This window comes from Pseudophryne corroboree, chromosome 6, assembly GCF_028390025.1.
Source record: "Pseudophryne corroboree isolate aPseCor3 chromosome 6, aPseCor3.hap2, whole genome shotgun sequence".
In the NCBI taxonomy this organism is placed as follows: Eukaryota; Metazoa; Chordata; class Amphibia; order Anura; family Myobatrachidae; genus Pseudophryne; species Pseudophryne corroboree.
The window spans coordinates 387,750,850-387,770,250 of NC_086449.1; the positions used below are offsets into that span (position 1 = coordinate 387,750,850).

General features: G+C 46.7%; 1 protein-coding gene across 2 annotated transcripts in view; it reads right to left on the reverse strand.

Moving 5' to 3' along the window:
* MKLN1 (muskelin 1) overlaps positions 1-19,401 on the reverse strand; it is a 322,757-nt gene that overhangs the window by 181,188 nt on the left and 122,168 nt on the right. The gene's annotated exons all lie outside the window — the stretch shown is intronic.

Below are 19,401 nucleotides of genomic sequence, written 5' to 3' on the forward strand. Positions count from 1 at the left end.
GCAAGCACCAAGTTATGGGTCTCTGTGATTACATGTGATTAATGGGAAACCATCCACATAGAATTTAAGACGTAGGGAAGAACACTTATACCCCGTTCACATTGCTTTTGCCAGGTCGCACTCGGGAGTTGGAAACGGGTCATTCCCAGTTGCGACCTGGCATTGGAACTGTGCAGTGTGAACAGGGTGGCTTCCCGACCCAGCAATATGCCAGGTCAGGTTGCCATCCAGGAGCGGGGACAGAGGCTGCATCAGGGGTGGGGGGCGGAGGTGCCGCTGGAGATAAGATCATCTCTGTGCCGTCTCTCCCTATGCTGTGAATGGGTGCCGGGTCAGGTTTTAATTTTCTGAAAGTAGCTCACACCCCAATTAAGGTTGGATACCACTGCCCTACAGTATCTCCACAGTGTCCCCCATGGCATCAGAGAAACAGATTTCACAGTTAAGGACCAAAATGCTGTTTATAGTAGAGTATTACATTTTTAATGCAGTTATTATTTATACAGTACGGTATTTTAAACAGGATTTATACAGTATGGTATTTTAGACAGGATTTTACCTAACTTATTATATACTGTGTTGAATATTAGTTTTTCATGGTACAAGTCTTAAGATACACACCCATATGTATTGTAATCTTAAATTATACCCTGTTCATACTGCACAAAAAACCCGGTATCAACCCAGTATTTTGCCGGGTCGACGTGCAGTGTGAACGGGTCACTGACAAATTCACGGGTTTCCTGACCCGGTAATTCAACACGGGAGTAAAGAAGGGTTATTCCCGGGTTATTACCAGGTCAGACGCAGTGGTCGACCTAATGAGTGTCGACCTTAACATTGTCGACCATCTGACCGGATACCCACCCAGTCTTGCACCCTTAACCCGGCCCTTTTGCACACCCATTCACAAAAATAGTGCTTGCTACCCTATGAGGTGGAGATCCCGCTGCTGCGTTAATTTGGCCGGGTGGGATAATCGCCGACAATTTAAATCACCTCTAAGTCATAATGCACAACACCTTTTTTAAAAGATCACTGTTATACATAATTCCTATCCCCTCCAAAGACAATATAAAAAGTTTTCATAAGTTTTGCAATTGCATTGCTCATTAGGAGTGCCTATAATGAGAACATGTTGTAGTCTAACTGCAAACTCTCTGCTTTAAACAAAGTGTGTGCCTCTTTTAGGTTGACCACTATTGGTCGGCACATGAAAAAGGTCGGCACAAGTTGTTCAAATTTTTTTTCTTTTTGGGAATTTTCATACTTTACGATCCACGTGGACTACGATTGGGAACTGTAACCTGTGCCGAGCAAAGAGGAACGAGGCACCTTGCCCGAAGCATGACAAGCGAAGCGAGCCATGCGAGGGAACGCTCTGCCCTAATTGGGGTTCCCCGTCACTTTACGCAGAAAACGACACCCAAAAAAAGTTAAACTCATGTCGACATTTTCATGTGTCGACCTTTAGTCCATGTCAACCAATAGTGGTCGACCTAATGAGTGTCGACATTAACATTGTCGACCATTCATACCGGAACCGAATGGGTGAAGCTGTTGGCGTTTAAATGCCGCAGCAACAGCAATTCGCACCCTTCACTGGTTACTGAATTCCCCAATCAAAATCAGATTTGATATGGACACCAAGATCATATCAGCTGGTCAAGCATCCATAGATTTTCATACAATAACTGGCATAATTTAAGCACATTAAAACATTATGACAAAAGTATTAGTTAATTGTGTTTAGTGATATTTGCTTGTTAATCCTTTGCAGCCTGTAAATAAATTCACAACACATTTGGAAATTATAATTCACAGAACTTTAAAGAAGAAATAGTGCATTCTGATGCGACAGATACGGTAATTTTTGTCATATTCATGATCATTCAAATAAAAAAAAATGGTACATTATCAGAGGTTACAAACATATTATACACTGCTCAAAAAAAATAGGATTTTGGTACTTACCAGGTAAATCCTTTTCTTTGAATCCATAGGGGGCACTGGAGTACTCTTGGGATATGGACGGCTTCCGCAGGAACAAGGGCACTGAATATTTAAATTTAGAACTCTCCACCCCTCCATATCCCCGAGTACCTCAGTGTTTTTTACTGAGCCGAACAGGAACTATAAAGAAGTTGACAATGGAGAATTACATATAACATAACGGACAACAACAAAGTTGACACATAACGTTACTGACAACTAAACAGTTGACACCATAACCGATAGAACCTTATAATTTGAACCAGTCGGTGAAAATGTGTTACCATAAGATCCCCTGAGCTTAATACAAACCAGGTAAAACTGCTCTGGGCGGGCGTCCAGTGCCCCCTATGGATTCAAAGAAAAGGATTTACCTGGTAAGTACCAAAATTCTATTTTATTTTTTATCCACTAGGGGTCACTGGAGTACTCTTGGGACGTACCAAAGCTTCCCCCGTGGGTGGGAGAGCTGTTTGACACCTGTAACACTAGGCGGCCAAAGCTAGATGCTGATGCCGCAAACGTATCAAACTTGTAAAAGCGCACAAACGTGTGCACTGAAGACCATGTAGCCGCACGGCAAAGCTGCGTCGTAGAAGCTCCCCGACCAGCTGGCCATGAAGTTCCCACAAAACCCGAGGGATGAGCTATTACTGATGTTATCCATCTGGATAAGGTCTGCTGAGAAGCTGGCCAACCCCACTTGGCAGCATCATAGAGAACAAACAACAAATCCGTATTACGAACTGTAGAGCTTCAGGACACAAACGCGTAATGCGCGTACCACATTCAGAGTTCCAGAATGTGCTGTCAACACAGGAACTACTATTGGTTGATTGATGTGAAAAGATGACACTACCTTTGGTAAGAAAGGGGAATTCGTCCGAAGTTCCGCTCGGTCATCAGGAAAGACCAAATACGGTGGCTTGCATGACAAGGCACCCAAATCTGAAACACGCCTTGCTGAAGCTAAGGCTAGAAAAAAAAATTGTTTTCCAAGTGAGAAACTTTATATCCACTTGCTGTAAGGGTTCAAAATATGAAGACTGTAATAAATGTAAACCCAGATTCAAGTCCCATGGCGCTGTAGGTGGAATGACTGGAGGCTGTACTCTGAGGACACCTTGTAGAAAAGCGTGTACCGACGGCAAGTGACAACGCAGATACTGCACCTTTAGTGTAGATAAACGCAGTCCTCCATCTAACCCCGTCTGCAAAAATAACAAAAGACGGTATAACTTGAAAAATGATGTCGGAAACTTCCGAGCTTCACACCAACCTATATAGGCACGCCAAATTCTGTAATAATGAGCTGCCGTAACCGGCTTCCTAGCTCGTAACATGGTTGGTATAACCGATACTGTAATGCCCTCTCTTCTTAAGAGGGCGGTCTCAACAGCCACCCCGTCAAATGCAGCCGGGCTAAATCTGGGTAAAAGAACGGACCCTGTTGTAACAGGTCTGGACGTAGTAGGAGCGGGCAAGGATCGTCTGCGAGTAGTCCGCGGAGATCCGAGACCCAGCTCTTCGAGACCAATGAGACATCACTAGTATGACTGTGACAGACTCTCTTTTGATCCGTTTTAGCAACTGAGAGAGCAGCGGAAAACGGTGGAAACAGATGCACGAGACTGTACGGCCACGCGATTGTGAGAGCATCCACCCCCACTGCCCTTGGATCTCTCGTTCTTGACACATACTGGGGCGTTTGTGGCAAGGTGCCATCAGGTCCACCTGAGGGTAACCCCACCTGTGGACCAACATGTGAAACACCTCTGGATTTAATGCCCAGTCTCCTGGATGAAAATCCCGACGGTTGTGATCATCCGCCTTGCAGTTGTCCACTCCCGGAATGAACCCAGTCGACAATATCACCTGGTGGTATTCTGGGCAATTGAGGATTCGAGCTACTTCCCGCATTGCCATGCGGCTTCTCGTTGCTCCCTGTGTATGCGACTGCCGTCGCGATGTCTGACTGCCCTTGGACAGTCTGAGAGCGAAGCATGTAGTGCATTGTAAATTGCACGGAGTTCCAGGACATTTATAGACAGCAATCTGTCGTGATCCGCCCAGAGACTCTGTCGTTGACCATTTTAAACTACAACTCCCCAACTTCTGAGACTCTCGCCCAGAGTAGAGACACCGTCGCCCCTGGCGACAACCTCACCCTGTGGGGAATCTGCCTATGCGAGGGCGACCACTGCTGTTGAAATGGACGCGAGTGAAAACCTCCGAACTGAAGCGCTTCGAAAGCCACCACCATTGTTCCTAATAGGCGAATACACAAATGTACCGACAGTGTGCGTGGCTTGAGCACTAAGTGTACCAGATGGCGTATAATCTGTACTATCTGGTGTAGTCGTTAAATTCCTTGATTTACCGTATTTGGAATCATACCTAGGAATTGAAGTCGTTGAGACGGAATTAGATGCGATTTCTTGAAGCTGACACTGCAACCGTGGTGTACGTTAGCAGCGCAAGTAGGAAGAGCATCTGTCGAGACGGAGCTCTTATGAGCAGATCGTCTAAGTACAGAACGATTGTCACTGCCAGAGATCTGAAATGAGCTATCATCACAAACATCACTTTGGTGAATACTCGAGGCGCTGACGAGAGGCTAAACAGTAGAGCCTGAAACTGTTAATGGTTGTGGCGCATTGCAAAACGCAAGAACCTCTGATGAAGTGACCTAACCGGAATGTGTAAGTACGCATCCCGGAGATCAAACGCAATCATGCAATCTTGTGGCTCCAAATCTGCAAATTCTGGCCGCAGAAATTCCATCTTCAATCTGTAGGAAGTGACTTACTGATTGAGACTGTGACGGACCCCTCCGGCTTCGGTGAATAATAACCCTAACCTTGTGGGTGTACCAGGCCTGGAATTAAAAACTGCTGAATCCAGCAGAGACTGAATGGTAACCTGCCAAAACGCCTTCTTGTCGTCCGACAGAGGCAGTCCTGTCTTGAAAAAGCGCAGTGGCGGGAGACAGCTTTCTTTTAACACTAAATAGCGGAAACATCCATCAGTGGATGTCTAGAATCCCAACAAATGTAACGTCTGAAGACGCGCTCCCACAATTGGAAATCCGAAATGGCCCGGGAGCCCGTCAAGCCACTGGCTTGTTGGTGACTTTAGCGCCCTGGCGTTACAAGGCGTGGCTGTACCACAGCCTTGACAGGACTGAAGTCTAAAGGATTTGAACGCCGGACCAGAGTATTTCCGTCTTGGTACCGGTGGAGGCAATGACAGGAAACTAGACTGTCTCCCCCCCCCCCCCCCCCACCCGCCTTGGCCTGAGAAATGCATTTGTCAATTTTAGGACCAAACAACTTCTGGCCACCGTATTCTTTTGACCTCTGACTTAGCTTGCGAAGAACGCAGCCAGAGAAGTTGTCGTGCTGTAACTAGCGACGATGAAAAGGCGAGAAGCGAGCTAACAGCCGGCAGGAGAAGCTGTACATAGCTATCTCAAATTTGATTAACGATAAGTATAACGTGATCGTCATTGTTTCCATACAAAGGGCGCCTTAGTGACCCAACGTCTGAAGGGTCTGTATAAGGTTTGACACAGACGAATCCACCAATGGCGGATTCTCCAATGTAGATCTGTGAGGTATAGAACGGGTTATTCGCTTATTTCTACTAACATCTTAGTAAGATATCCCAAATAAGAAGCCCATTGGAAATCTGTCGTTTAGTAAATCCGACTGATTATATGTTAGAGGCTCCTTAGTCTCTGTAAACTTCAGAGACTGACGCACTGGTCATTATCAATGTCTGGGCTGTTAAAAACCGCACTATCTGACTGCTGGTCTAATGTGCCATCCTCACCCTTATTTAACGCCGTAAGGGTTGGCATAGAATTGTCAGACTGCAACATAGCAGAAACGGTTAAATTATAAGACCAATTAAATGAATACTCTGTTACCCAAAGTGAAGTTGGACTTTTGCAACGGCTGAGACTCCTCCGTTAGATTTGGCGGTCTTCTCCGAGACTCGGATCTTGCTGCTCGTGTCGAACGGTGGCCAATTCTAATTGCAACCCAGACATTACATTTGCGTAACATAGGAATGAAACCGGTTTCCTGAGTTGAAACCTACAAAACATACGGAACATGTGGTAGATTCATGTACAGATATTGCAGTAAAAACTTCCTTTTTAGTCTTTGCTGGTGCCGTACTCATTATGCAGACAGACAACCCAATAAACAAAGACAGACACTTGCACGACGGAGTAAAAATGTTACTTAAGGTGTGTAATATACATATATATATGGCCGAAGTGCATTTACATGGCCAGCCTATGTAAAACCTGAAGCAAAAATTCCCACTAACACCCCTGCGCCTCCGGTGGAGTAGTGATGTAGGGCAGGAACGTTCTGGAATTACAAACAGGAAGCATGGTTAAAATGGCCCCCATGCCATGCTTACACTGATAATCACAGTACAGGGTACAATACATCCTGTGTGAATATAGACTCAATAGTCTATTATACAGGGAGAATCACAGGCAGGCTATGGCAGCCTGTCATACAGGCTATTTCCCTTTATGTAATCACCCATGTCCTCCCCCCCCTTCCCCCTGTACTCCCTGTAGCGCTGTGTCTCAGCGGGGAGCATTGCCGGGAAGCTCATTGCAGGGAGGCAAGGGACACTTATTGCAGAGCAGCGGAGGTCGGCTGGCCAGAGCGGCGCGTATCGGCTTCCGGCGTCGCTCGAGCTGCGGCGGTTCCCCTCTCAGCGCTGGCATCTTCCTGCTGACGGAGCGTCTGGGGCGGCCGGACGGAGCGGCCGGACGGAGCGGCGGGTGCGAGCGGCCTGAGAACACGGACCCCACACAGCGGGGCGGCAGCCTGCGCTGACCGCCCCGTTCCCCCCCCCAGCATACCTTGTTGTATGGAGGGCTGCGACGGGGCTTCTATCTGTAAGCTCCGTCCAGCTTTTCAGTTCATGGCTGCGACGGGGCTTCTTCCTGTAAGCTCCGTCCAGCTCTTCAGGGCATGGCTGAGACGGGGCTTCTTCCTGTAAGCTCCGTCCAGCTGTTCAGAGCATGGCTGCGACGGGGCTTCTATCTGTAAGCTCCGTCCAGCTTTTGCAGCAGTAGTGGGCTGCGTGTGGCTGTGAGGGTGCTCTTTGTGAGGACCGACACGCCATGCTCTTGCAGCGGCACTATCCCGGACCCATGTTTTTACAGAAACTGGGAAGGGATGTGCAAAAGGAAAAAGTAAAAATGAAAAATTAAGAAAATCTTCACTAAGTGTGGGAACTCCACACAAGCCTTGTTCGTGCTGTGAGCACAGAAAAAACACTGAGGTACTCGGGGATATGGAGGGGTGGAGAGTTCTAAATTTAAATATTCAGTGCCCTTGTTCCTGCGGAAGCCGTCCATATCCCAAGAGTACTCCAGTGACCCCTAGTGGATGAAAAAGAAATAAAGGGAACACTAAAATAACACATCCTAGATCTGAATGAATGAAATATTCTTATTAAATACTTTGTTCTTTACATAGTTGAATGTGCCGACAACAAAATCACACAAAAATTATCAATGGAAATCAAATTTATTAACCCATGGAGGTCTGGATTTGGAGTCACCCTCAAAATTAAAGTGGAAAAACACACTACAGGCTGATCCAACTTTGATGTAATGTCCTTAAAACAAGTCAAAATGAGGCTCAGTAGTGTGTGTGGCCTCCACGTGCCTGTATGACCTCCCAAAACCCACACAAGTGGCTCAGGTAGTGCAGCTCATCCAGGATGGCACATTAATGCGAGCTGTGGCAAGAAGGTTTGCTGTGTCTGTCAGCGTAGTGTCCAGAGCATGGAAGCGCTACCAGGAGACAGGCCAGTACATCAGGAGAAGTGGAGGAGGCCGTAGGAGGGCAACAACCCAGCAGCAGGACCGCTACCTCCGAATGTGCATGTGTCTACTCAAACGATCAGAAACAGACTCCATGAGGGTGGTATGAAGGCCCGACGTCCACAGGTGGGGGTTGTCCTTACAGCCCAACACCGTGCAGGACGTTTGGCATTTGCCAGAGAACACCAAGATTGGCAAATTCGCCACTGGCGCCCTGTGCTCTTCACAGATGAAAGCAGGTTCTCACTGAGCACATGTGACAGACGTGACAGAGTCTGGAGATGCCAAGGAGAACTTTCTGCTGCCTGCAACATCCTCCAGCATGACCGGTTTGGCAGTGGGTCAGTAATGGTGTGGGGTGGAATTTCTTTGGGGGGCCGCACAGCCCTCCATGTGCTCGCCAGAGATAGCCTGACTGCCATTAGGTACCGAGATGAGATCCTCAGACCCCTTGCGAGACCATATGCTGGTGCGGTTGGCCCTGGGTTCCTCCTAATGCAAGACAACGCTAGACCTCATGTGGCTGGAGTGTGTCATCAGTTCCTGCAAGATAAAGGCATTGATGCTATGGACTGGCCCGCCCGTTCCCCAGACCTGAATCCAATTGAGCACATCTAGGACATCATGTCTCGCTCCATCCACCAATGCCACGTTGCACCACAGACTGTCCAGGAGTTGGCGGATGCTTTAGTCCAGGTCTGGGAGGAGATCCCTCAGGAGACCATCCGCACCTCATCAGGAGCATGCCCAGGCGTTGTAGGGAGGGCATACAGGCACGTGGGAGGCCACACACACTACTGAGCCTCTTTTTGACTTGTTTTAAGGACATTACATCAAAGTTGGATCAGCATGTAGTGTGTTTTTCCACTTTAATTTTGAGGGTGACTCCAAATCCAGACCTCCATGGGTTAATAAATTTGATTTCCATTGATAATTTTTGTGTGATTTTGTTGTCAGCACATTCAACTATGTAAAGAACAAAGTATTTAATAAGAATATTTCATTCATTCAGATCTAGGATGTGTTATTTTAGTGTTCCCTTTATTTTTTTGAGCAGTGTATATTCCCTAACATTAATTGTAGCAACGCTCTATTGTACTTTATAAAGTTCAGTTTGGTCAAAGATTCCACATGGATAACAAAGATTACCTTTAACTGCATATGTATGCAAAGTGTGTTACACAAATACATGATTGTGGAATGGCCCACCCACATAGTACTAAATAGAAAAGAGCCCAAAATAATTCACAGCACGAATAAAAGGATAGCTGCCTCTAAAGGTCAGAGACATACCAATGAAAAAGGAACTGTGAGATGGGACTTATTTTAAACCAAGCAATACCCATCTTGCCAGAAAGTCATCTTGTTGACCTTTAAAATAGCTGAAAGCATGAAAAGCAAGGCAAAAACAAACATCTTCTTGCTATGTACTTCACTTAGTGCTCAACAAATGGATTGAAGAGAGTATAATTTCCCTTCAATATCTGTAAAAATTAAGTTGTCCCTTTTATTCCTCTACTATATATACTGTAGAAGCAGTACAAAAAACAAACAAAAAAAAAACCACATAATATAAACTATTCACTTCAAATTGTAAGGGGAAATGCAATAGCTTGAGAGATGCAGGGATCGACAAGATTCCGTTAAGTTTGTCCAATGTCTTTAAGCGGCAATGAAGTAAAAGGCAAAACCCTTTTAAATTGTTACTGCTTTAAAACATTGGGCAGACTTGTCGGAATCGAGTCGATACTCTATCTCGCAGGTTATTAAATGTATAATAATATATATGACACACGCGGGTTTATGTACTAAATGGCATCTTTACAAAGTCGATAACCATTATTTTTGTCTGCAGAAATTAAATGGCAATATTAATACAGTGCGTCCAGAAAGTATTCACAGCATTTAATGTTATCCACATTGTTATGTTACAGCCTTATTCCAAACTGGAATAAATTCATTTTTCCCTCGAAATTCTACACACAATACAATACCCCATAGTGACAACGTTTAAAAAGTTTTTTTGAGATTTTTGCTAATTTATTAAAAAAAATAAGATTTTACTTACCCGTAGAGGATGCTGGGGACTCCGTAAGGACCACGGGGAGAGACGGGCTCCGCAGGAGACATGGGCACTTTAAGAAAGAATTTAGTTCCTGGTGTGCACTGTCTCCTCCCTCTCTACCCCTCCTCCAGACCTCAGTTAGAGAACTGTGCCCAGAGGAGATGGACAGTACGAGGAAAGGATTTTTGTTAATCCAAGGGCAAGATTCATACCAGCCACACCATATAACTTGTGATAACAATCCAGTAAACAGTATGACAATAACATAGCATCAGTTCACGCCGATGCAACAATAACTTAACCCTTATTGAAGCAATAACTATATACAAGTATTGCAGAAGAAGTCCGCACTTGGGACGGGCGCCCAGCATCCTCTACGGACTACGAGAAATAGATTTACCGGTAAGTAAAATCTTATTATCTCTAACATCCTAGAGGATGCTGGGGACTCCGTAAGGACCATGGGGATTATACCAAAGCTCCCAAACGGGCGGGAGAGTGCGAAAGACTCTGTAGCACCGATTGAGCAAACAGGAGGTCCTCCCTCCTCAGCCAAGGCATCAAACTTATAGAATTTTGCAAAGGTGTTTGTACCCGACCAAGTAGCAGCTCGACACAGCTGTAGTGCCGAGACCCCTCGGGCAGCCGCCCAAGAAGAGCCCACTTTCCTAGTGGAATGGGCCTTGATCGATTTAGGTAACTGCAATCCTGCCGTAGAATGCGCCTGCTGAATCGTGTTACAGATCCAGCGAGCAAGAGTCTGCTTTAAAGCAGGGCTGCCAAGCTTGTTGGCTGCATACAGAACAAACAGTGCTTCTGTTTTTCGGACTCTAGCCGTCCTGGCTACATAAATCTTCAAAGCCCTGACCACATCAAGAGACTCTGAATCCTCTAAGTCCCGTGTAGCCACAGGCACCACAATAGGTTGGTTCATATGAAAGGATGAAACCACTTTTGGCAGGAACTGAGGACGTGTCCGCAATTCCGCTCTATCCATATGGAAAACCAGATAGGGGCTTTTATGTGATAAAGCCGCTAATTCCGACACTCGCCTAGCCGAAGGCAGGGCTAATAACATGACCACCTTCCAAGTGAGATATTTCAACTCCACCGTTTTCAGTGGTTCAAACCAGTGTGACTTTAGGAAGCCCAAGACCACATTAAGGTCCCAAGGTGCCACCGGAGGCACAAACGGAGGCTGAATATGCAGTACTCCCTTAACAAAAGTCTGAACTTCTTGGACAGAAGCCAATTCTTTTTGAAAGAAAATGGATAGGGCCGAAATCTGGACCTTAATGGAGCCTAATTTAAGTCCCAAATCCACTCCAGTTTGTAGGAAGTGAAGGAAACGGCCCAGATGGAATTCTTCCGTAGGAGCATTCCTGGCCTCACACCAAGAAACATATCTTCGCCATATACGGTGATAATGTTTTGCTGTTACTTCCTTCCTAGCCTTTATCAGCGAAGGGATAACCTCCACTGGAATACCTTTTTCCGCTAGGATCCGGCGTTCAACCGCCATGCCGTCAAACGCAGCCGCGGTAAGTCTTGGTACAGACAGGGACCCTGTTGCAACAGGTCCTGCCTTAGAGGAAGAGGCCACGGATCTTCCGTGAGCATTTCCTGCAGATCTGGATACCAGGTCTGTCGTGGCCAATCTGGAACGAGGATTGTTCTCACTCCTTTTCTTCTTACTATTCTCAACACCTTTGGTATGAGAGGAAGAGGAGGAAATACATAGATGGACCGGAACACCCACGGTGTCACGAGGGCGTCTATCGCTACTGCCTGAGGGTCTCTTGACCTGGCGCAATACCTCTGCAGCTTTTTGTTGAGGCGGGACGCCATCATGTCTATCTGTGGCAGTTCCCACCGACTCACAATCTGTGCGAAGACTTCTGGATGAAGTCCCTACTCTCCCGGGTGTAGGTCGTGTCTGCTGAGGAAGTCTGCTTCCCAGTTGTCCACTCCCGGAATGAACACCGCTGACCGTGCACTTACATGATTCTCCGCCCAGCGAAGAATCCTGGTGGCTTCCGCCATTGCCGCCTTGGCGGTTTACATGAGCCACTGCGGTGATGTTGTCTGACTAGATCAGAACTGGTTGGTCGCGAAGTAAGGCCTCCGCTTGACTTAGGACGTTGTATATGGCCCTTAGTTCCAGGATAGTGATGTGCAGACAAGTCTCTTGACTTGACCAAAGACCCTGGAAATTTCTTCCCTGTGTGACTGCTCCCCAACCGCGGAGGCTTGCGTCCGTGGTCACCAGGATCCAATCCTTAATGCCGAATCTGCGGCCCTCGAGAAGGTGAGCACTCTGCAGCAACCACAGGAGTGACACCCTGGCCCTGGGGGACAGGGTGATCAACCGATGCATCTGTAGATGTGATCTGGACCGCTTGTCCAACAGATCCCATTGGAAAGTCCTCGCATGGAACCTGCCAAAGGGAATGGCCTTGTATGAGGCCACCATCTTCCCCAGGACTCGAGTGGAATGATGCACGGACACCTGTCTTGTTTTCAAAAGGTTCCTTACCAGAGTCATAAATTCCTGGGCTTTTTCTATCGGAAGATAAACCCTTTTCTGGGTCGTGTCCAGAATCATGCCCAAGAAGGGCAGACGAGTCGTAGGAACCAACTACGACTTTGGGATATTGAGAATCCAGCCGTGTTGTTGTAACACTTTCAGTGAAAAAGATACGCTGTTCAGCAACTGCTCTCTTGATCTCGCTTTTATGAGGAGATCGTCCAAGTACGGGATAATTGTGACACCCTGCTTGCGCAGCAGCACCATCATTTCCATCATTACCTTGGTGAAAATCCTCGGAGTCATTGAGAGACCAAACGGCAACGTCTGAAATTGGTAATGACAGTCCTGTACCGCAAATATTAGGTACGCCTTATGAGGTGGATAAATGGGGACATGAAGGTACGCATCCTTTATGTCCAGTGACACCATAAAATCCCCCCCTTCCAGGCTGGCGATGACCGCTCTTAGCGATTCCATCTTGAACTTAAACCTCTTCAAGTATAGGTTCAGAGATTTTAAATTCAATATGGGTCTTACCGAACCGTCCGGTTTCGGAACCACAAACATGGTCGAATAATACCCCCTTCCCTGTTGAAGGAGGGGAACCTCGACCACCACCTGCTGAAGATACAATTTTTGTATTGCATTTAACACTATCTCCCTCTCTAGGGGGGAAGACGGTAGGGCCGATTTGAAAAACCGTCGAGGAGGCACCTCTTCGAATTCCAGCTTGTAACCCTGAGACACAATTTCTATTGCCCAGGTATCCACCTGGGAGTGAACCCACATGAGGCTGAAATTCCGAAGACGCGCCCCCACTGGCCCCGACTCCGCCAGTGGAGCCCCAGCGTCATGCGGTGGATTTTGCAGAGGTCGGGGAGGACTTCTGTTCCTGGGAACTAGCTGTATTGTGCAGCTTTTATCCTCTGCCCCTCCCTCTGGCAAGATAGGACGCACCTCGGACTTTGTTTCTTTGTGAACGAAAGGACTGCAATTTGATAATGCGGTGCTCTCTTAGGCTGTGAGGGAACATGAGGCAAAAAATTTGACTTTCCAGCCGTAGCTGTGGAGACCAGGTCCGATAGACCTTCACCGAACAATTCCTCACCCCTGTAAGGTAAAACCTCCATATGCCGCTTTGAGTCGGCATCACCTGTCCATTGCCGAGTCCACAGGACCCTTCTGGCAGAAATCGACATAGCGTTTATTCTAGAACCCAGCAGACTAATGTCTCTTTGAGCATCTCTCATATAAAGGACAGCGTCTTTAATATGCCCCAGGGTCAATAAAACAGTATCCCTATCTAGGGTATCAAACTCCTCTGATAAGGTATCAGTCCATGCCGCTACTGCACTACAGACCCAGGCCGACGCGATTGCCGGTCTGAGCAAGGTACCTGAATGTGTATAAATGGACTTCAGGGTACCCTCCTGTTTGCGATCAGCAGCATCCTTGAGGGTTGCCGTATCCTGGGACGGCAGGGCTACCTTTTTGGATAAGCAAGTTAAAGCTTTGTCCACCCTAGGGGAGGATTCCCATCGTAACCTGTCCGTTGGCGGGAAAGGATACGCCATAAGAATCCGTTTGGAAATCTGCAGTTTTTTATCTGGAGAATCCCAAGCTTTTTCACATAACTCATTCAGTTCGTGTGAAGGGGGAAAGTTACCTCAGGTTTCTTTCCCTTATACATATAAACCCTTGTGTCAGGGACAGGGGTTTCCTCTGTGATGTGCAAAACCTCCTTAATTGCTATAATCATATATCGGAGTGATTTAGCCAACTTTGGCTGTAACTTTGCATCATCGTAATCGACACTGGAGTCAGAATCCATGTCGGTATCTGTGTCAACAATTAGGGATAGTGGGCGCTTATGATACCCCGACGGTCCCTGCGACATAGGATCAGGCACGGGTTGAGACCCTGACTGTCCCAATGCATCAGCCTTGTCTAATCTTTTATGCAAAGTATTAATATTATCATTTAAAACCTTCCACATATCCATCCAATCAGGTGTCGGCGGAGACACCACATTCATTTGCTCCCGCTCCTCTCCCACATAGCCTTCCACATCAGACATGTCGACACAAGCGTACAGACACACCACACACACAGGGAATGTCCTTTCTGAAGACAGTTCCCCCACGAGGCCCTTTGGAGAGACAGAGAGTATGCCAGCACACACCCCAGCGCTATACAACCCAAGAATAACACAGTAACTTAATGTTAACCCAGTAGCTGCTGAAAATATACTTTTTTGCGTCTAATTATGTGCCCCCCCCCCCTCTCTTTTCAACCCTCTTCTACTGTGTATCAGCAGGGGAGTGCCTGGGGAGCTTCTTCTCAGCGTGCTGCGGAGAAAAAATGGCACTGGTGAGTGCTGAGGGAGAAGCCCCGCCCCCTCGGCGGCGTGCTTCTGTCCCGCTTAAAATTTATTTCTTTGGCGGGGTCTCCTACATATATACAGTGCCTAGCTGTATATATGTATTTATTTGCCAGAATGAGGTCCCAAATGCTGCCCAGGGCGCCCCCCCCCTGCGCCCTGCACCCTAACAGTGACCGGAGTATGTGTAGGTGTGTGGAGCAATGGCGCACAGCTGCAGTGCTATGCGTTACCTCCAGTGAAGATCACAAAGTCTTCTGCCGCCTGTGAAGTCTTCTTGCTTCTCATACTCACCCGGCTTCAGTCTTCCGGCTCTGCGAGGGGGACGGCGAGGGAGAGATCCTGCGTACCGATCCCTCTGGAGCTAATGGTGTCCAGTAGCCTAAGAAGCAGGACCTAGCTTCAGAGAGTAGGGCTGCTACTCTCCCCTCAGTCCCACGATGCAGGGAGTCTGTTGCCAGCAGGGCTCCCTGAAAATAAAAAACGTAACAAAAAACTTTCAATCAGCAAACTCAGGAGAGCTCACTGAAAAGCACCCAGCTCCTCTGGGCACAGAATCAAACTGAGGTCTGGAGGAGGGGTAGAGAGGGAGGAGCCAGTGCACACCAGGAACTAAATTCTTTCTTAAAGTGCCCATGTCTCCTGCGGAGCCCGTCTCTCCCCATGGTCCTTACGGAGTCCCCAGCATCCTCTAGGACGTTAGAGAAATAAAAAACTAATAAATCACATGTACATAACTATTCACAGCCTTTGCTCAATACTTTGTTGATGCACCTTTGGCAGCAATTACAGCCTCAAGTCTTTTTGAATAGGATACCACAAGCTTGGCACACCTATCTTTGGGCAGTTTCGCCCATTCCTCTTTGCAGCACCTCTTAAGCTCCATCAGGTTGAATGGGAAGCGTCGGTGCACAGCCATTTTCAGATCTCTCCAGAGGTGGTCAAATCGGATTCAAGGCTGGGCTCTGGCAGGGCCACTCAAGGACATACACAGTTGTCCTGAAGCCACGCCTTTGATATCTTGGCTGTGTGCTTAGGGTCGTTATGTTGAAAGATGAACCGTCACCCCAGTCTGAGGTCAAGAGCGCTCTGGAGCAGATTTTTATCCAGGATGTCTCCGTACATTGCTGCATTCATCTATCCCGACTAGTCTCCCAGTTCCTGCCGCTGAAAAACATTCCCACAGCATGATGCTGCCACCACCATGCTACACTGTAGGGATGGTATTGGCCTAGTGATGAGCGGTGCCTGATTTCCTCCAAACATGACGCTTGGCATTCACGCCAAAGAGATCAATCTTTGTCTCATCAGACCAGAGAATTTTGTTTCTCATGGTCTGAGTCCCTTTCAGGTGCATTTTGGCAAACTCCAGGTGGGCTGCCATGTGCTTTTTTACTAAGGAGTGGCTTCCGTCTGGCCACTTTACCATACCGGCCTGATTGGTGGATTGCTGCAGAGATGGTTGTCCTTCTGGAAGGTTCTCCTCTCTCCATAGAGGAAAGCTGTAGCTCTGAAAGAGTGACCATCAGGTTTTTGGTCACCTGCCTGACTAGGGCCCTTCTCCCCCGATCACTCAATTTAGACAGCCGGCCAGCTCTAGGAAGAGACCTGGGGGCAAATTTACTAAGATGGGAGTTCTATTTAAGATGGAATGTTGCCAACAGCAACCAATCAGATTCCAGTTATCTTTTAGAAAGTGCTAGATAAATGAGAAGTAGAATGTGATTGGTTGCTATGGGCAACATCCCATCTTAAAAAGAACTCCCATCTTAGTAAATTTGCCCCCAGGTAGTTCCGAACTTCTTCCATTTACGGATGATGGAGGATACTGTGCTCATTGGGACCCTCAAAGCAGAAGATATTTTTTTGTACCCTTCCCCAGATTTGTGCCTCGAGACAATCCTGTCTCAGAGGTCTACAGACAATTCTTTTGACTTCATGCTTGGTTTGTGCTCAGACATCACTGTCAAGTGTGGGACCTTCTATAGACAGGTGTGTGCCTTTCCAAATCATGTCCAATCAACTGAATTTACCACAGGTGGACTCCAATTAAGATGTAGGAACATCTCAAGGATAATCAGTGGAAACAGGATGCACACAAGCTTAATTTCGAGCTTCAAGGCAAAGGCTGGGAATACTTATGTACATGTGATTTCTTCGGTTTTTATTTTTAATAAATTTGCAAAAATCTCAAAAAACCTTTTTAACGTCGTCATTATGGGGTATTGTGTGTAGAATTTTGAGGACAAAAATGAATTTATTCCATTTTGGAATAAGGCTGTAACATAACAAAATGTGGAAAAAGTGAAGCGCTGTGAATACTTTCCGGATGCGCTGTAAATGCAAAACACACCAGGTTTTGCCTTTACTAGTACTGTCGTTTTAAAATCTGGAAGAAACCGCTGATCAGCAAGCAGCGGATTAGAAAAGATACCATTTAGTAAATAAACCTTTTGGTAAGACTTGCATGTTCAGGTAACAGAAATGATACAGACTGACATTTACTTTTCGACTGATACAAATTAACTCTGGTAATATGACAACTAGGGAAGACATTTTCTCCAGTCAAAGTTATACTGTGTAGCTACTTATGACAACTGTCGGTAAAAAAATTACACTGAAATCTTTTTATGAGCAATCATAGAGATGAATAAAGGAATTTATTAGGTTTGGCTTTGCTGGTTTTTGCCAAATCTCTATGTCTACATTCACATTTTTGCATTTTAGTGCATAAAATTCCCAGCGTTTTTCACATCCTCATTTCTGATGCAATTACCATTTTCATCCTGACAGACAAGTGTGAAACAGCTGTCCCAGCGACGCAACTTTTTAGCAGTCTTCCACAAATGGCTAACTCAATGCAGTTAAAGTATTATGCACATTCAGCATGTTCACTCTAGCTTTATTTGGGAATACAGCATGGCCAGCATCTCTAGGGGGCACGTAAGACATACCTCCCAACATTTGTTAAAGGGGAATAGGGACCTCAAAAAGAAGTGTGGCCTGTGGAAAAAGGGGCGTGGCTTCACAAGAGTGCCCATTTTTCGACACTGTGGGGGCATGCCCCACCTACCTCTCTCCTGTGAATAAACGCTGTGCGCAGACGGACAGTGTCTATTCACCCGTGCTCCGTGACAGGAGCCTCCCAACTGCCCCCTATCCGCGGGACACTGCGGCCCGCGGGTGGGATAGCGGGAAAGTCCCCCAAAAAACTGGACTGTCCTGCAAAAATCGGGACAGTTGGGAGGCAAGCGCATCCACAGATGGTTTTTAGTTTTGAACAAAAAAATAAATAAATAAATTGTGGAACTGGTCAGCCCTCAATGTGAGCTATAGGGCTGAGATTTAATATGATCCAAAACAGTGGAGAAATAATAGGATTTTAAATTACCTATCGGTAAATCCTTTTCTCGTAGTCCATAGAGGATGCTGGGGTTCCATTTAGTACTATGGGGTATAGACGGGTCCACTAGGAGGCATGGGCACTTTAAGAGTTTAATAGTGTGGGCTGGCTCCTCCCTCTAAGCCCCTCCTACCAGACTCCATTTAGAAAATGTGCCCGAGGAGACATACTTCGAGAGAAGGAAATACACGGATAGTGGTGAGATTCACACCAGCTCACACATAACAAAAGGAAAGCCAAGCTAACCAAACAAATTATTCAGCAATGACTGAACCAACAATATTTAACCAAGTAACAATGCAGGAAAACGAAGCACTGGGCGGGCGTCCAGCATCCTCTACGGACTACAATAAAAGGATTTACCGGTAGGTAATTAAAATCCTATTTTCTCTTGCGCCCTAGAGGATGTTGGGGTTCCATTTAGTACCATGGGGATGTACCAAAGCTCCCAGTACGGGAGGGAGAGTGCTGAGGTTCCTGCAGAACAGATTGACCAAACTGTAGGTCCTCAGAGGCCAAAGTATCAAACTTGTAGAACTTAGCAAACATGTTCAACCCTGACCAAGTAACTACATGGCAAAGATGTAAAGCCGCGACACCACGGACAGCTGCCCAGGAAGAACCCACTTTACGAGTAGAGTGGGCCTGAACAGATCTTGGACACGGCAAGCCTGCCGTAAAATAAGCATGCTGGATAGTAAACCTAATCCAGCGAGAAATCGTCTGCTTAGAAGCAGGACACCCAACCTTGTTGAGATCAAAATGAACAAATAGAGCGTCCGACTTCCTGTGACGAGAAGTTCTCTTCACATATATTTTTAAAGCCCTCACAACATCCAAGGACTTTGAGGCAATTGAGGAGTCAGTAGCAACTGGCACCACAATAGGTTGGTTGATATGAAAAACCGACAAAACCTTTGGAAGAAATTGTTGACGCGTTCTGAGCTCAGCTCTGTCTGAATGGAAAGGGGCTCTTGCATGACAATGCCCCCAATACCGACACACGTCTAGCAGATGCCAATGCCAACAGCGTGACAGTCTTCCAAGTGAGAAACTTGACGTCCACCTCCTGTAAAGGCTCGAACCAATACGATTGCAGGAACTGCAGCACCACGTTAAGATCCCAAGGTGCCGTAGGAGGCACAAAGGATGGTTGGATGTGAAGAAC